At 45.3% G+C, this 18,326-nt stretch overlaps 1 long non-coding RNA gene across 1 annotated transcript in view; it reads right to left on the minus strand.

Annotated features, from left to right (window-relative positions):
* Positions 1-404: 404 nt before the first annotated feature.
* The window catches only part of LOC112868411 (uncharacterized), a 143,776-nt gene continuing 125,854 nt past the window's right edge, over positions 405-18,326 (minus strand). Inside the window, exons 8-10 of the long non-coding RNA XR_015242546.1 lie at positions 9,978-10,055; positions 9,115-9,209; positions 405-3,049 (exon numbers count right to left, since the gene is read on the minus strand). This is a non-coding gene — a long non-coding RNA (uncharacterized LOC112868411). The remainder of the gene's footprint in view (positions 3,050-9,114; positions 9,210-9,977; positions 10,056-18,326) is intronic.

Raw genomic sequence — 18,326 nt, forward strand, 5'->3', positions numbered from 1 at the left:
CAAAGATACTACTGTATTAAAAAGGAAAAGAAGTGATGTCCAGTCAAAGTTAAAGGGGCTGAGTGACATTTGAGAAAGCAAGCCCAAAGAATCAAACTTCATGTTTTAATAACAGCCAAGACTACTGGGCCCAAACTTGTGGGCTTATAAATTGATTTGTCTTTGGGCCCCTTTACAGAGCTGTTTCTAGGCGACCGACAGGTTGGCCGTATATCATGTGTGCTCTGGCCTCGTGCTGTGGCAGCCTGCTCCTGACCTCTTAATCAAGCCGAGTGCTGGGGCACAGAGAGGAGATATGTGATCACTTATGGAAACACCCAGCTGGCGTCAGGCCCACAAACCATCTGCCTGTCTCGCTTTGGTCAGACTGACTGTCTGCTAATGCCCTCTTCTCCTATGAGCCATTTATATATTTCCCCAGCCTTTTTTTTTTTTTTTTTAAGTGGAAAACAAATAGCATTATTGGACGTACTCTGCCTGGCTACAGCTGTGAAACACAAAGTTGGAAATCAGTCCAAGACGGAGTCGACAGCATATTCTCTGCTTGGTTGGGGAGAGATCCAAACTGCTGATCTAGCCTCATTTGATCTTTGATATTTTATTTATCTATAAATTTGACATGGCCCTGTTAGGAAACATCTTTCTGTTGTTCATTTTCTCATTCTTTTTTGTGTTTCCAAAGGGAAGGGGCCTTTGCTTAGTTGTAACCAAGGGTCAGCATTTCTTCCTGGCCTTGTCAGAAGGTAATCAATGTAAAGACAATAAAACATGAGAATTGCATGCAGCTGGTAGCAGCAGGGATGGGAGAGAGGGAATAGAGGTTTGACATAATTCCCCTGGGCTCTTTGCTACTTACCAAAGTCAGTAATAGATCACAAATACAGAGTAGTGAACAGAGCTAGATGAACCTGGGGTGGGAATCCTTGCCCTCATCATTGTTCCATTCAACTAGGAATGAATGAGTACCACTGGGCAGAAAAGCACCATGGCTTCCGAAAAAAAACGCACAATCCCTGTACCTGCAAGGAAAAACACTGACAGTCAGCTAATCATCCAACCAATAAGTCAATATTGACAATATCCTCTATACCTGTCTTGGTTTGAGTTCCCCAGAAGCAGATCCTGATGTGAGTGTAAACTATCTACTTGGGCACTGCAGGTAACACAAGGAGAAAATGCAATAAATAAAGGGTACATGACTTTTTTAGCCAGCTACTGCTATGGACCGCTGGAGCCTACCTCTCAAGAAAACTCTGGGAAATGGTGCAAAGCACATGATTCAGAACCACTTCAAGGAGTGAGGGAGCTGGGGTGTTTATATACCAACTTAAGAGCTTCATTAGTTTGAGGGCTATTGCTAGAGGGTGGTAACTCTTTGAAACTCTGGCCTGCCATATATACAAAGAGCAAGCTTTCCCCTACTGAGGGTGAAGGAAGGGGAGCCTTCAGGCACACAAAGGCAGATACTGACATTTTTAAGTTAGCTGGAGCCCACTGAAGGGTCCAAAGAGTAGGGCGGGGCCCTGAAAGCACCTGCTACAAAGTCAATCCCTAAGTGAGGGGCTTCTGGGGAAGCAAGAAACTGAATATACACTTTTTATGTCCTTCACTCAATCAGTTAGAATGATGAAACTATTAGAATGCAGTCTGAAAATCAAACACTAAGTGACATAAACAAGACTGAGACAAATGGAAGTCCAGAAGGAAAAATAGCTGTCCCACCATTGAGGAATTTCCATGAAAAAACTTACAATTAAATTAGGACTTGAAGAATGGACAGAATTTGGATTATGGAAAGGAGGGAGAGGAAGATTTGGATAAAATTATTTATTCCCAAAATTGGATATAAAAATACTTGAAAAATAAATAATCAGATTGAGTCCAGTGAACTCTTCCTTCCTATTCACATTCACATTATCATCTTAGAGATGATATCCATGATTATCCACAATTTCACTCCAATAGACTCTTTTAGTTTAAGTTTCATGGCATCTCAATTCAGTAGTCAAGGAAGTTTGCATCAGATGAACTTCTAAATTCCTTTCCTATCAGAGATTTTAAGAATCATGAGTCATCAATAAACTACTCAAAGGACTAATGATATTCTATTTTGAAAGATTATTTTGCTGGTTATATAAATAATTACCTCCTGGTTTATCTGTTTGCCCATTCAGTAACTCAAACCTCAGTTAAGCAGAACATTTTAGGACTGGGGGTGGGAGGTGCTCATACAAAGGGTAGGGACAGGTCTGGTCACATGCCCCTTTGACAGAAGACTGGACACATGTGTAAGAGATGTCCTTGGCTGCTGGTTTAACCCTCCATGGTAGGCAAAACAGTGCTTGGGTTTAGCTGAGAGCTTGAACTCAGAAAAGACTGGGTTTGAATCCCAGGTCCGCCATGTGCCAACTTTGTGACTTTGGCAACTTGACTCCTATAAGCCTTAATTTTCTGATCTCTAAAATGGAAGCAATAGCACCCGCTGTCAGAATTGCTGTATGTATTAAAGGTAAAAGGGACAGTGCCCGTAAAATATGTAGTCCAGGGTCTGAAAACTTAACAATCCAATATGCAATGATAATGAAAACAAGTACATTAAAAAAAAAAAAAAAAAAGAAATCAAAGGGCATTATTTGCAGTCATCAAAACAGTGCATGCCCTTCTGGTTTCAGAGCTTCTTAGTGCTTAATTTTACATACCACACACTAAATCATTGTATTAGTTCATACCATGCATAAGTGAGATGGGAATCTGCTATTTCTGGCGAGGTACCTTGCACATTAGTCCATACATGCATTTTAAGCTCAGGACAAACAATGCAAGTGAAAGGGAATCCAAGTGTAGGTTAATACCATAGAAATAAGGGCATTTAAAAAATTTGACATTAATTTTATGTATTGATTATTTTTCTTGTCAATTTCACTTTTTTCTTCTCTCCAACACCATGGACTAAAACAATGCCATGCTTCTTTGTGAGTGTTGCTCCCAGGACAGCTACTCTGTGGTGTTGGCAGCAGGTCACACGGCAAGGCCATGAGGGGCAAAGAGTCTGGCAAGATAAGGGCAAGGTCAGACACATGAAAAATGGCTACAGGGCAAAGGGTAAGCTATGAAGCATAGCTAAGGTCTGAGATGGGTCTGAGGAATTCTTCCAGCAGCACCAGACATCATCAGACACCGGGTCTCAGGTGGAGGGCAGTGTCTTTCTCCTTTGTAGGGGTTCAGAGAGGCCCACTACAGCACTGGCATGGACAGCAGCCGGACCCAGGATGACCATACATCCTGGGTGGCCCAGCCCTGGACACTTTAGAGAGCAAGAGGAGGAATTATTCATCACTGCTGAGACAGCTGGTGCACCAAAGACCGTCCCAAGCAAACCAGGACCTGCCATCCCAGCCCTGGGGTCTTTTTCCTTTTCACTTGGAATCAGACCATCTCCTCAGCCCCAGTCTGCCTGGGAAACCTAGCCCTCAAATTCTAAGATCCCACCCGCTGTCCAAAAGCTCCCCTCTCCTTAATCCCCATCATCTGTGTAACCCGTCCCTCACCCTGTTTCTCTTCCTCAGAGAGGGATGTCTGGAGCTTCTCTCTGCTTCTAGACAGTCCATTGCTCTCCAGCCAGGCGAAGAAGGTGAGGTGCTCACCCTCAGGCACAAAACTGAAGGAAGTGATGGAGATCTCAGTAATCAAGACAAATCATATTTCAATGCCATGTTTTTTAAAAATCAAAATTCATGCCAAAAAAATCCTTTATGAGAAATAGCTCAAAATTTCAAATAAAGACAGCATCAGTAGCAGCACTGTGCCAAGGCCTATGGGAACCTAAAGCAAAAGGAAACAGTCATACTGATCTTGTCTTTAGCTAAGATCTTGGTGTTTTCTTCTTTGTGGATTTTTGCATTAATTTTTATTTTTAAAAAATATTGGATTAAAATATTATCTGTCTAGATGGCAGAGCTTTTTGGTCACACCTTCAATTTTGTGCCTGAGGTTAGTGCCTCTCTTGCCTCACCCAATCCTGGCCCTGAATTCTTCAAGAATAACAACAGCTGCCATTCACCACGCATTTGGTGGGAAGCTGGCCTTGGGCTAAGTGCTCTGCTTATTTAATCCAGACACTATCCCCTCCAGGTAGGACTCCACCCCACGTGCTGTGCCTTTATACAGTGCTGCCTTACTGAAACCTGCCCTCTTGGGTCATCCAATACTCCCAGATTACTCTTTCTTGGAGAATAGAAAAAACTTTAAGCTGGAAAGACCCATTGAAACATTCTAATCCTTTGCTTTCTTTTTTTCACATGAGAATTTCAGTGCATATTACAGGAGCTAAGTGACTGGCCCAGGGTCACACAGCTGCTTGGGATTAGTGTCCATTTATTCATTAACTCAACAAATGTTGACTGAATATCTACTATATCCTCTGTTGTAGACACTGGGAACAGAGTAAGGAGCGAAAGGGGCAGCATCCCTGCTCTCACAGAGCTTACATTCTAGCGTGGAAAGGCAGTTACTATAAAAACATAGCCACACACATGCACATATCAGACAAGGAGAGGAGCCATGAAAAAATTGAATCATGGGGAGAGGGAAAGGAGTGGTGGAATGAGATCAGGGTTTCTCTTTTATATAAGATGGTCATGAATGGATTTTTGGTAGGTGGTTTGAGCAAACACCTAGATAAAGTAAAGGAAAGAGGAAGTTATGTGGCCAGGGTGGAGGTGGTGGGAGCTAGTTCTAGGGCAAGGTGCCTCCACTTTGACACTATTGATATTTGGGGCTGGATAATTCTTTATTGGATCAGGGTGGGGGGGGGGTGACCTACACATTGTAGGATGTTTAGGAGCATCCTTGGCCTCTACATACTTGGTACCAGTAGCACTTCCCTCCCAATCATGACAGGCAAAATGTCCCCAGATATTGCCACGTGCCCTTTAAGAAGCAAAATTATCCTCAGCTAGAACCAGAGTCAACGCACATGGTAAGAGGCAAGTGCAAAGGCCCCAAACAGGTCAGGCTTTTTCCATAGCTCAGAGCAGCACTCTCGGTCACAGGCAACCCCGTCAGCCCTGAGCACCCACCACCTGCAGACCCAGCACCAACAACACACTACTGGTCTCTGATTCATTTCACACAGGCTGGCTGTGGGCCTCCTTTCATCCTCCAGAGCAAAGGCTCCCTGAGGGTAGGCGTCCAGCCTACATTCCTTTATATCCTATGAAGGCTGGGCTCTGGCTGCATGCCTGTACACTCCCTTCTGCTCCTGCTCGGTAGGGACACTGTCCAAGGACTGGGAAGCTCAGAGCCAACTTTGGAGGCACCATGTCCCTACACAGCAGCCCAGCCCATGCCATCCTGTCAGTTGCCCTCTCCACATCTTTAAGGCTGTGCTTTCACAAAAGGACAACATGTGATGAAAGTTCACCTTCCACTCAATTAACCTTGAGAGAGAAGGTGGTTTTTTTCCCCCCTTTCTCCCCCAAGAGACTTTTTTTTTTTTTTTTTTTTTGATGACCTTTTTGAAGCATCTTATTTTCTGGGCAAAAAGCCAAATGATACACTCTCTTCCCAGCTGCAGGGCTGTTGTAGATTCTCAAAGCTGAGGTAAAGACAGCCTTTGGAATGAATGCAAGATGGGCAGTGGGGTGGAGGGAATGTGAAGAAATGCCTTATTATTCCAGGCGAGATGTGCCTGGAGGGATAGAGCCTACAGGACCCATGAGATGCAGGGACCTAGAGACCTCAGGGCTGCCAGACACTCCCCCCAATTAGGGAGCATGCATGAATATGAATTTTAAAAAATCAATTCCACTTTGGGTGAAAGTTGAATGTTAATAAGTTATAACAAAGCACATCTTGCACAGTATTTTGCGGTCTATGAAGAGGTGTTTTGTTTTTGTTTTTCTTTTTGTTTCTTACCTATTTCATCTCTTTGAGTCTCAGATTCAGTTATCAAGTAAGATTGGATTTTATTTAAGATTGGATCAGTAGGGCAGAATAAATGGTATAGCACATTTGCAACCTATTCCTTAACAGTGGTGCCCAAAAGCTCCCCTACCCCATCCCAGATGTTCAGCATCCCTGGTAGGGTTTAGAGAGGGCAGCACATGCTCCTCTCTCTCTCCCTGATGCAAGGCCTCCAAAATCAACTACATGTACATGCAGAAGGGAAAATGAAAAGAAGCACCCAGCCCAGGCCCACCTCTTCATTGGGGTTCTCACCAGCACCAGTTCTGGTGGCAAAGGGAGATTCATGAAGGTGGCCACATTTGCTTCAGGTCAGTTTTACCCCCTCTCTCTGAGGTCCACAGGCAGTTGGGAGACTTCTAGAATCTTAGAAGCATTGTTTGAAAGCAACAGTTTAGAAAGAGTCTCTGGGTGGTGGCTTTTTTCATAGGGACCAGGAAGTTGTGAGTGGGAGTCAGAAGACTGTGCTGGTAAAATAACAATAATAATAATAATAATAATAATAATAATAATAATAATAATAATAAAGAACCACAAGGTCAACAGCAATCTCAGGAGCTGGACTGCCTGGGTTCCAGTTCTGGCTTTGAAACTTGCCATCTTCATGACCTTGACCAAATCACTTTACCTCACTATGCCTCCATTTTCCCATCTGTAAAATGGAGAAAATAGGAGTAGCTACCTCTTAGAAGTGGGAGGAGAAGGGTATCCTCGATCCAGATGCACTCCAACAGGGCACTGAATATCAAGGATCAAAAGTGGCTGAGAAGGGTGGCAGGAAGCTGAGGAAAAGCACATGCAGGCTGTCCCAGGAAAATGATGTTGAGAGATGTGCCAAAGGGCAGATGCCATGCTGGGGCTTTGCTGTGGGTATGAGGGAACTGGGGGTTTCAGGCTACAGCATGAAGAGAGATAGATGTAGAAGAGATGCCTGCCCCAGGGGAGGCACTGCTGCCTAACATCTGCCATCCTGCAGCCTCCAGGGGGAGGCCCTCAGGCCAGAATCCAGGCAGCACAAAGGAGCTTTCTGGAACAAGTTTGCAGAAACAGACACTAATGTAAAGGCATCTCTTAAGTCCCAGTTCCTATCATTAGTCTCCATTTGCTGTCACAGGATGAAGGACCAGTGATTTGTGTTCCATGAAAACGTTCTTCCCGGAACATTAGGACAGGAGAATTGGCATCATTGCAAAACCCAGAGTGGCCCTGCAGCTTCTGGGCAGGAAACCCCCATTCGGGGTGACACTCAGGAAGAGGAGCCTTTCCCTTTGGGCCATGGGCTACCCACACCCCCCAAATCTGTTCACCCACTACCCCTTTGCTAAAGAGTCTTTTCTTCCTGACAGTGTCTTGAAATGATCAGCTAGCCATGCACTGATTTCAGCACCACCTCTACTGGCTCGTCAGCCACCCCCACCTCAGTGATCAGGTTAGAGCTAGAAGAAAGCTTTGAATATTTCTTTTCATAGAAGAGCAAGCTGGCACCCAGAAGGATTTTTAATTTTCCCAAAAGCACATTTACTAGCCATGATATGATGTCTGAGCCCCCATGTCCTCGTAGGTTTGTGGAGCTGTGACAGCAAGGTAGAGGTAGAATCATGTCACTTGAAATCTAGATGGTGAGTTGAGTTATCCTGCCTCATGACCTTTCACAGTTCTGGCAAAGTCAGAAAACTCACAGAATGTTTGGTGCAAGTGAGTATACTGATATACGGAAACTGTACCTTGGGGTACAAATGACAGTTAAAATAAGACAATTATAATGAGATGCTGTCTGTATAGCGGAGGAAGATTAGACATGGGAGGACCGTGCATGGCCATCAGTTCTGGGCTAGAGTGGATTTGTAGCGATCCCTCTGCTGAATGAGTGATTCCATGAAGGTGATTGTCAGATCCAAACTCCCTCCAGCAATGAAAAGAGTGCCAGCTCAAGTAGAAGACTCTAACCTGCCATCCATCTCCCAAAAGTGCCCTGCAAGTTGCAACCTTCTATTCCCAAGACCCCACCCAGTGCCCGGTACATAGAGCTGCTAAGAAAATAGTCAGGAATCAAGGGAGTATGTAGCCCTATCCAGTTCTGACATTTGGGGACCAGATTTGGAAGCTAGAAGCGTTCAAGCTATGACCTGTCTCACTTCAGTGGGTGGTTTTCATCATGGCTTTGAGGGAGGAACCCCTCTTTAGAAGAACCTATAACTGTGTGCTGCAGGCCTGGCCTGCAGGTCAGGCCTAGCCTGACCAAACCAGAAGACAAGAGTGAAAACTGAGTGTTCAGCCCCAGCATCTTCGCTCCCCTACCCCTTCACTGAGTCTCCTTCCTCCTACCCTCAGCCATTTCCCACCCAGCACCCAGTGCCCTCATGTGCCCCACCCCTGTCTACCCACTCTGGTCACTAGTTCACTCTATATTCTGGGCTCTTCCAACTTCCTTTAATACTCAAAACTTCTCTTGAAGACAGAGCCATTGGCTTCTGATGGATTGAGAGGCCATTTTCATGAAGCTGTGATCTATTACCTTCTCAAGCATATTCTCATCTGACAGGAAACAGTGCTGCCTTAAACCAGTGACGGCTCCAACATATACATCTCAGACAGCCACCAAAGGCAGGTAAAGGAAAGGAGGTAGAAAGGAGAGGAGGTAGAGGCTGAGACTCCTCACTGACAGCACTCCACAAATCACACTCTGACCCCTCACCTGTTTTCCCACCACCGCTTCTATGCGAAGTCTTCTACTGGTGTGCTGTCCCCACAGGTACACTCTGGGGTTGCCCAATCCACCTTGCAGTAGGGCCCGCCCAGAATTTGTGATTCAGGGCAACTTCCTGACTATTCCCAAAACTAGTCCACAATAAGAGAATCTTCCTTTGTGAATTCCAACTTAGGTAAAATAGGATTAGAGTCTAGGTGTAAAAACCCTAAAGAAGCTCTAACGAAATCTACTCCAACCAACAAGAGACTATGCACCAAATAAAGAAAATATCAGTAACATTTCACATATCTTAAATTAGTAATAATGGGTCCTAATGAGTTCTGTGCTATTAATTCCATTTACCATCCCTCCCTCTCTGGAAACTTCTCACGTTCTTCCTCCCCTGCAGCTTTAATGAGATACTTGTAAATTCATTTTGCTTTGTTGCAAAAAATAGTCACCCTAAGAAGCATTTGGAATGTGTGGGCCTGGTCCTTGGGTGTTTTTAAGATTTTATTGGCTCCTGCCTCCTGGGTCTCACTGTGTGACTTGGAAGCTGGAGAGAGAAAAGCTTTGGCTTGCCTTTATTTAACTTTTTTGGATGCCAAGTGGAGATTTCTCAAATCCTGTCTCAATACATAATGTCATAGGCCCTGGGCACCTGCCCCAATCCTTCCTACCAGATTTCACCTCTTACCTCCCTCTCAAAGGCCATTCAACATTGTTTTCCCCAACTCATCTTCACTGTCCCCCCAAAACTTTATCCCTACTTTCTATTTCCTACTGTACTCTTTCCAAGTCCTTCTGTTTCTTATTATTCCCAACACTGACAACCTGCTGGTCCTGGCAGCCGTGGTTGCTGAGCAGACATGCAGAAGTAAATCAGAGTTCGCTAATTTTTATTGCATTAGGGGAACTTGCACGGGGGAGAGAATTACTGTGGTCACTTCTCAGAGATGCTCCTTTGCGTTAGGGACATTGGAGAATGTGAGGATGAATCTGAGTGACACGGTCATCTCCAGGAGCTGCCTAGCTTGGGTGTAATTGAGCGATCTGTTAATGAGAATTGCGTTTCTCTTTCTTCCTCCTCTGCTAGGGGCAGCATTCTGAGCCATCCTTTGGTAGACCCAGACTAATCTCCTTTTTTAGGACCTACTCTAATTTAGTTTTGGCCCTGGGATCTATCACTCAACTGTGCTTGGAATCCTCATGCTGATATTTGAGATCAAAGTGTCTAGAATAATTTTGGCTCTCTAAAGAGCTACTTCTAAAGCAAAATCTATGTTTATAGCCAGAGCCAGTCTCCTGTTTAGTCAGAACCCACCTTTGCTTATATGATACAGCATGAAGGGCAGTGAAAAGATCTTCAGATTCCACTCAAACTTATTTCTCTCCCAAGTGCCTAAAATCATATCATTTGAGAGTGAGAATATATTTCAGTTAGCTATAATTACTCACCTTCAGCATTTTTTAAAAGACACAAATACAAAAGGAATTGTGAGCCATCCATTCTTCATAATTTCTATGAATTAATGCTAGATTATTTTCCTCCCTGGGAAAGTCTAGATTACAGGGAACACAGGATGGGAGGGACACAGAGGATGGGGAAGAAGGTGCAGGAGACAAATCTCACAATTTTCCCAGGTGCCAGGCTTACCTGAAAGAAATGTGGCCCTCTCAAAGCACCTGAAAACATCAAGCCATCATTCAGAAAAGTGACAAACCCCAAGCAAAACAAATCAATGTTTCTGTTTTCATAAATCTGTAGAAAACAACATTTCTTTTCCCCTCTTCAGCAGTTTCAAACACAGGGCAAATATTTTCCTACTACTCCATAAATCTTGAGTCTGTTGAACTGTAGGGAATTTCCTCTTCAACTGTCCCCCATAACAGCATCGAAAGGGAAAATAAAACCTCAGTACCAAAGGCATAGACTTTTAGAGCCCAGCTGACTGCTGGAACTGGGCCCTTGTTTCCACAGAGTCTTTGGCCAGCCGGCGTCCTGCATGCCGAGCAGGCGAGGGCCTTGTAGGCCGTCTAGCAGGGCCTGTAAATTCCCCAGTTTTTAGGGCCCCCTCATGAAGCTGCCAGGCAGGATGTGTATATTGTCCACTTGAGCCTGAGGGTTTCGAGATATATGATTTGAAAGAGAGTCGAGGAAGAGTATATAGACAGAGAGGCTGTTCTGCCTCGGTGACTGTTCCAGGTAATTGAAATGTATCCCTTTTAGGACTGGGACCATTCTGAAGTTTTAATTATTTAATAGAAAGCTTTTTAACTGGTAATGTGTACTTCCTTGAGAGCAGGATGGTGGAAAAGCATTGGAAGCAAGCAGTTTGACATTTGAATCCTAGTCCCACACTTAAAATGTGAATAAATCTGAAGAGGTTTGGGTGGGGGGATTATTTGCTTTTAATATCTTTGGACTTGAGTTTTTTTCACCTGCAAAATGGGATAATGCCTAATTCACAGATGTCTATGATATATAAGTGAGGCACATAGCAAACTGCTTATCACCTACTAAGTACTCAATATTCTCAATGTTTCTCTATATTATCATTCACATCATTAGGATTATTCCTTCCCTTTTAAAACAAAACATGCTAGGGGCACCTGGATGCCTCAGTCGGTTAAGCATCTGACCAGCTCAGGTCATGATCTGGTTCATGAGTTCAAGCCCCCTGTTGGGCTCTGTGCTGAGAGCTCACAGCCTGGAGCCTGCTTTGGGTTCTGTGTCTCCCTCTCTTTTTCTTCCCCTCCCCTGCTTGCACTTTGTCTCTCTGTCTCTTAAAATTAAATAAAAATGTTTTAAAAAATTCTTTTTTAAAAAATAAAACAAACATTCTGAGCATGCATTAACTTTTTGTTTCCCTTAGGGTAGATGATACTTGATAAGTATTCGCTCTGTGATACCCTACGATGCCCTTGGGAGCCTAGAAAGTAAACAGGAAGGTTCACCTCCCAAATAAGCAGGCCCATCTGCACTACCTGCAGTACTCTGCTGTCCCTTCTTTTCCAGGAGCCTTGGGTCTGGAGTCTGTGTAAATAGACAAACCAGGAGGCAGTTGGACAGAGGATAAAGAACAGGGATGGCCCTTGTGGCTAGAAATCCTCAATTCACACTCCACTCCCTCTCCCCACAGCCCTGTGGGCTTGGCCTCCCTGAGCCTCAGTTAGGGAACCAGACAGTGATGGTGGCCCCACCATCCTGGGTGGCAGTGAGGATTAAGGGAGATGATGCTGGAGGAGCCTCTGACACAGTGTCTGGTGCGCTGCAGATGCCCAATAAATGGCAGCTCTTGTTAACTGGTGGCCACAGGGGAGCAACCAAGGCCATTCAGTCTGCAACTTTACACTCGACCCAACAGTGAGCCGTGATCTGGTCACAGCCAGGTTCATAGCATATTCTAACCCTTCAGTCACCCTTTCTGCATGCCTCCATTTCCACTTGGGATTTTCCACATGTCAAGTGAGGCAGCACCACAGTGCACAGCACATATCATATAGCCTACCGTGAGGCTGGTGGCAGTGAGCCACTAACCCTGGACACAAAGGTCTCTGAGTGAGCACGTGGAATGTGGCTGCATGCACACAGCGGGTACAGGGTGCCCTACCATGAAATGAACCTATAACACATGGTGACCTTGGGGGAAAGACTCGTTGAACGTACGTAAGCACTTTCTGACGGTATTGATACCTTTGCTTCAGTATTGATGAAAAGAGTCTCCATGCTTGGAACCATCTGCAAAGGCCCAAATCAGCCCAAGGTAATTAGCCCAGCCTTTTCTCAATATCTCTGATTGCCACTATGCTTCATGAGTTGGTTGGCTGGTTTCAAGGACAAATAAATGAGATATCAGAAGATACTGGGACTCTAACACCTAATAACTGAGTAACCTGGGTAGAACTATTTGTCTTCCTGGAAGATCTGTTTCCTCCCTCATTAAAGGCAGTGGAGTACAGAGTGAGATGGGCATTTTACCAGGAGCCTGAAAACTGGACTCCCTGGCCTTTGCTACCAACTTGCCGGTTGACTCTGGGTACCTTTCTCAGCCACTCTGGTCTACAGATTTCCCAGTGTCTTGGCATAAACAGCCTCAAAAGTCTCTGTCAGCTCTGAAATCTCATCGACTTCTGAAAAAGAGAGTGCCAGGTCACAGCTGTGACTCAGCTTACAGAGCCACATAGGTTCCTATAAATAACAGGTCAGCTCCCAGCCTGGTGGTACCAGGTACACTAACTTCCAGTGATGTCATATGGATGAATTTGTATGAATATTTCAAATAAGGTAGATTCGAAAGCCACCCTTTAAAAAAATAAAGAAAGGGGCGCCTGGGTGGCGCAGTCGGTTGAGCGTCCGACTTCAGCCAGGTCACGATCTCGCGGTCCGTGAGTTCGAGCCCCGCGTCAGGCTCTGGGCTGATGACTCAGAGCCTGGAGCCTGTTTCCGATTCTGTGTCTCCCTCTCTCTCTGCCCCTCGCCCGTTCATGCTCTGTCTCTCTCTGTCCCAAAAATAAATAAATGTTGAAAAAAAAAATTTAAAAAATAAAAAAAAATAAAAATAAAAAATAAAAAAAATAAAGAAAGTAAAAATCTGGATGTATGGCAGTGTTAAAGTGTGTGTGTTAAGGGGAGGTAGGGGCACTGTGTGCAATTTATAGTTTCTATTTTTTGCACCTCATTCCTTGCCTCTGTGAAACACTAGCAAGTCTGGAGGGACATTTGCAAATCTGCCCAATGTCAATTCCACCCGTAGAGCAGTCCATCTTCTCTGGAGTGTGTGTGACCTTTGCAGGTTGTCACATCCTGGGCATGGCACCAAGCGGTCCTCCAAGGGGGCTGGGTTGGGGGAGCAGACCCTGAGCCGCGGGGTGGTGCAAGCGGCAGTTTCCGGGCCCTGTGCCAACCTCCAGATAATTGCCAGCAGCAGGAGAGAGGTGGTCGAGGTTGGCGGAGCCTGTCTCTGACAGATAGATGGTCCCCTTCTCACCACTGCAGCATTATGGCCATGAAAAGGAGAGCAAGGGAGCCAATCTGCAGGTGGAGGAGTGGGGAGCAGGGGGAGGGCAGGAGGGAGGGAGGAAGAGTCAGCCTAAGAGAGACAGAAACAATAAAGGGATAGCTGGAGAAATGACAGAAAAGCAAGAGATGGGAATTGCAGCGAGGTCAGCTAAAGAGAATAAAAAGCAGATCTGTAGAACAAGACAGATGGAGGAGAGCCAGAGCCAGAGAGAGTAATGCAGAAACAGAAAGAGAGGGAGAGAAGAAGAGAGCTCTGTCACAGCACTTCACCTCCCTGAAAGCCTCTGGAGCTATCTGAGCATCCAGCAAGAGAAGAGGAGTGTGCAGAGAGGCAAAGACAGAAAAGCACCCAGACCAGATCCATGTCCTTGTGGGGCCTCATTGTCAGCATCTCAGGTGACAGAGGGAGTTAGTTTAATGGAAGCAGCCAGCCTTGCTTCACATGTCAGTTTTGTCCTGTCTCTCCCAGGCCCAGGCCGGGGAGTCCCTGACTGGCCTGATCTTCCCTTTCCTTTCCTTTTCCTTTGGTCTAGCAGGTGAGACAGTTTGTGGTGAGGGGAGAAGCTGGCTGCTTGGCTACCTGGAAGGCAGCCACACAGGGAAGACTCTTGAATGGGGTAGATGTGTGGCAAGCCACATGGCTAGGTATGAAATGGAGAGAACTATCCGATTGTAAATGTCAGAGAACTGGCCTGGATGGAAAATGGAAAGAAAATGTCCTTTTGGCTTTCTGGGTACCTAAGACCTATCAATAACAACAATCAACACTTATTGAGCACCTAATAATGTGCCGGCATGGACTAAGCACTTTGCATAAGCTATGTATTTTATTAGCCAACCCCAGTAAAGTCTGTAGTTTTATTAACTCCACTGTATGGATAAGCCATGCACAGTGATTCCACGGGCTTGTCCCAGTCAGGCCAGAGTTTACTGTTTTGCATTGATGTGCACAGATTTCCTCATGCATAATAATATTCACTGGACATCACCTTGTGTGAGGCTGTGCTAGGATCTAGTTGGTAAGAAAATGTGGTGATGTGTGGTGAAGAGGAGGGCCAGAAGGAGAAGCTGATGGACAAAGAGAGAGAAACCGGAACACTGTGCCCAAGGAGCCTGGAGTCCACTGGGCAAGAGAATGAACGTGTCTCAGTATCTCTTATTATTGCAAATTCAGAAGACAAAGGATGAAAGAAGGTGCTATGAAGATTCAAAAAAGCATGAGATTCTTTCTGAATGGGAGGAACAGGGCCAGCACGTGGCATGAGCTTCTTCTGAGCCAGGCCTTGAGGCATGAGTTCAAAACATGAGATTTTGAAGTGCAGAGAAAAAGTGACTTCCAGATGATTGGAATTGCCCAAGCAAAGGCACAGAGGCTGCAGAGACAGGCTGCAATCTGGTGAGCTTAACTCCTACTTCATACTAGGAGGCTCTTTGAACACGTGGAGGAGCAGTGAGAGATGAAGCTAGACAGGTGGGTTGAAATTGAGCTGAGGGAGGGTTAAATTCAGAGTGCAGTAGGCAGTGACTGAAGACGTCTAATCAGAAGAAGAAAGGCATATGAATGAATGAATGGCCGCATTCAGTGCTTCTTTCGCTTAACAAATATCAATCATGGGGACACCTGGGTAGCTCAGTTGGTTAAGCATCCAACTCCTGATCTCAGCTCAGGTCTTGATCTCAAGGTTGTGAGTTCAAGCCCTGCACTGGGCTCCAGGCTGGACGTGGAGACTACTTAAAAAGAAGTATTTGAGGTGCCTGGGTGGCTCAATTGGTTAAGTGTCTGACTTCGGCTTAGGTCATGATCTCCACAGTTCATGAGTTTGAGCCCTGCTTTGGGCTCTGTGCTGACAGCTCAGAGGCTGGAGCCTGCTTCAGATTCAGTGTCTCCCTGTCTCTCTGCCCATCCTCCACTTGTGCTGTTCCTGTCTCTCTCTCTCTCTGTCTCTCTGTCTGTCTCTCTCTCTCTCAATAAATAAATATTTTAAAATTTTTTTAAAAAGAAATATTCACCATGTACCCACTGTGTGCCTAGCCCTGTCTGGATAGATGGGCACACCAGAGAAGAAAGCAGGCAAGTTTCCTTGTGTCCCTACCTCGTGGAGCTCTGATTCTTATAGGGACACATGCATTTTATGCCTTTTCTACCAATGATGGGACTGGGTCCATGAGGGCAGGACTTTTAGGGTTCATATGCAGGCAGGAATCAACCCCCCTAGGAGGCCCCAAGGATGCTGTGTAAGAACACCTCGTTTGGGGCAGCTAAGGACAATACAAGGGCATCTGGAGCCTCTGATGAGACAAGTCGGACAGGAAGGATTGTATAGCCAGGACTTTCTTGGTTGCAATTAACAAATTAAACTGGCTTCAGCAGTAAAAAGTGATTTATAGGCTCATGTAGCCAGACTCCTGAAAAAGCAGGGTTGGGAGCTAGCTTCATGAATAACTAGAATTGGAGATGTTAATGCCACCCATCCCTCAATCTCCATTTACGTTTCTCGGTGGGTGTTATGTCATTTCCTCAAATTGGCTGTTGTTTAGAATTTGGCATCAGCTCCTGCAGTTTCATATCCTGACAGCTCAATAGCCGGACGGCAAGATTGGCTTCCTCTGCCCAGCTCCACTTTGCGACTCCTAGGGAAGAACTCTGGCTGGCCTGGCTTGGGTCCCATATGCACCCCTTGGACCAGTCTGATAGCCAAAGCCTGTTCACCTTTATGACTAATAAAGACAGAAGGGGAAACAAAAATCATAGATCTCTGCTACTAGTACTGTGATAACTTGAAACCCATTTTACTTAATGGACAGTTATGCTGAGGGGTGCCCCCAGCATCTCTCCAAAATGCATAATACAAGGTCACTCCTACTCAATTAGTCTGAAACATAAATAGTACTCTCCCCACTCCACCTCCACAAATTATAGTAATAGCACTGGACAATTTAGAGAAAGAGAAAACACAATATGAACGAGCCTTCCTGGAGGAAAGTAAAGTGAATCACTTTAAAGATACAGTGTTGGGGTTGTGGGGGGTGTGAAGAGAGTGGGTCATTCAAAACAAAACCAGGTACCAGCAAGTTCCAAGGCTCACCAGACCTGCATTAGCAGAGACTCCTGCCTGTGATCGCAGAGTTATCAGTGCAGGACTGCAACCCGCTCTCCCGCCAGCCGCAACCCCCACCTCCCAGCAGGATTGGGAAACTTGGTCAGGAACAGTGCCTTCAGCTAGAGGCTCCTCATTAGCCAAGAAGGCCAGCCCTGCAGGAAATCCTGAGCTGAGGAACAAGAACAATTTGAAAGGATGCAGGAGGCATTAAGCCAGAATGGTTCTCCAGGGGGTGGCGGGGCTAAGTGGAAACTCAGGCAAAGAAAACCAAAGGGGGACCAAGTGGGGCCATCATTCAGGAAGGAAAAAGAATGCTTGCCGTCAGTGGGGGAGAGCAGTATCTTCACTAGGAAGGAGAAATCAAAAGCAAAATAAAGAGCCATTTGAGCAAAAATCAATGTTTTAAAAACACACATTCACACTTCCAGAGAGAAGTTCTAGAAACTTAGGGAAGAGACACAGCCTGCCCTGCCATAAAGGCTATTAGACTAGAAATAGAAGCCAGGGGTCTGGTCTCACTGGCACCAGATGCACTGACTTTATTTCCCCATAAATCTCCACCTTGCCTACAACACACTATTGTGTGCAGGTCCACTGAGATGATGGGTAGGGAAGCGGTTTTTAAAATATTAAGCAACTCTATCGTAATTAATTAGGCTAGGTAAATGATTAGAAAATGACAGTTGGAAATTGGGTCACTTACAACCCTGGAAGGGAGGAGGGCAGTGAAGGAGGCTGTTTAAGGCTCGGGACTCAGGTGACCTGCCATCCTGCTAAATGACACAGATGGAAGCAACGGATTCTCTGTTTTTAAAAAAGCATCTGTGATTGCTGAGCACCTACCATATTCTCAATCCCTTATAAGATGTCGAGAATAGTGTAGAAGAAGCATAAGATCTTATTGCTGAGGCTTACTGTCTATCAAATGAGATAAACATGTACAAATAAGCACAACTCCTAGCATGAGTTATGATAAAAGTCAAGCTAGGGTGTTGATAATAAATGTCCAAAGGGCTCAGAGTAGGAATCTATGGGCTGGGAACCTGGGTGGCTCAGTCAGTTAAGTGTCCAACTTCGGCTCAGGTCATGATCTCACGGTCTGTGGGTTCAAGCCCCACGTTGGGCTCTGTGCTGACAGCTCAGATCCTGGAGCCTGCCTTGGATTCTGTGTCTCCCCTTCTCTCTGCCCCTCCAATGCTCATGCTCTGTGTCTCTCTGTTTCTCAATAATAAACATTTAAAAAATTAAAAAAAAAAAAAAAGAAATCACTGGGCTGGTAGACCAGGAAGGGGTACCATGGAGTTGCTCTTGAAGCAAAATTTGGATCAGTAAGCGGAGAAAAGGAGAGAGAACATGAGGAACATAAGGAGCAGGTCAGGAAGCCTATGGTGATGGCATGGTTGGAGGGGTTGTCAGTATGAATGAAATAGTTGGGAGTGATGAACAATCATCACGAAGGGCATCATGACCAGTTGCAGAAAGCCTTGACATCATATGAAGGAGTTGATCGTAAAGGAAAAGGAACCCATCAGAGACTTTGGAGCAAAGG

The sequence above is a fragment of the Puma concolor genome, chromosome D3 (assembly GCF_028749965.1).
Source record: "Puma concolor isolate L17-30 chromosome D3, mPumCon1.1.hap2, whole genome shotgun sequence".
Classification (NCBI taxonomy): Eukaryota; Metazoa; Chordata; class Mammalia; order Carnivora; family Felidae; genus Puma; species Puma concolor.